We start from the raw sequence: 303 nt of genomic DNA on the forward strand, positions 1-303 counted from the left end.
CTCCGGACGGGTGAGCTCACACACCCTACAGAGGAAACTCATTCAATTGCTTGTATCTACCACCTCATCCTTTCGGTCATTACCATGAGGATTGGAACGTATATAAACTGGTAAATTGAGAGCTTTGCCTTCCAGCAGCGGTCTGGTACAACGTCGACATAACTATTGATTCTGCACCGACCTGCCTGTCAATCTCGCTCTTCACTTGCTGAAACAGACTGCTGGTTCACCTTCACACCTTCAACATCCCATTCACTCAACTTCTTTTGTGTCTCTTGCTGTGTTTTAAATCAGATACATAGC

This window comes from Seriola lalandi, unplaced genomic scaffold (assembly GCF_002814215.2).
Source record: "Seriola lalandi dorsalis isolate HSWRI2012SDOR001 ecotype SW California unplaced genomic scaffold, Sedor1 jcf7180002050556, whole genome shotgun sequence".
Lineage (NCBI taxonomy): Eukaryota > Metazoa > Chordata > Actinopteri > Carangiformes > Carangidae > Seriola > Seriola lalandi.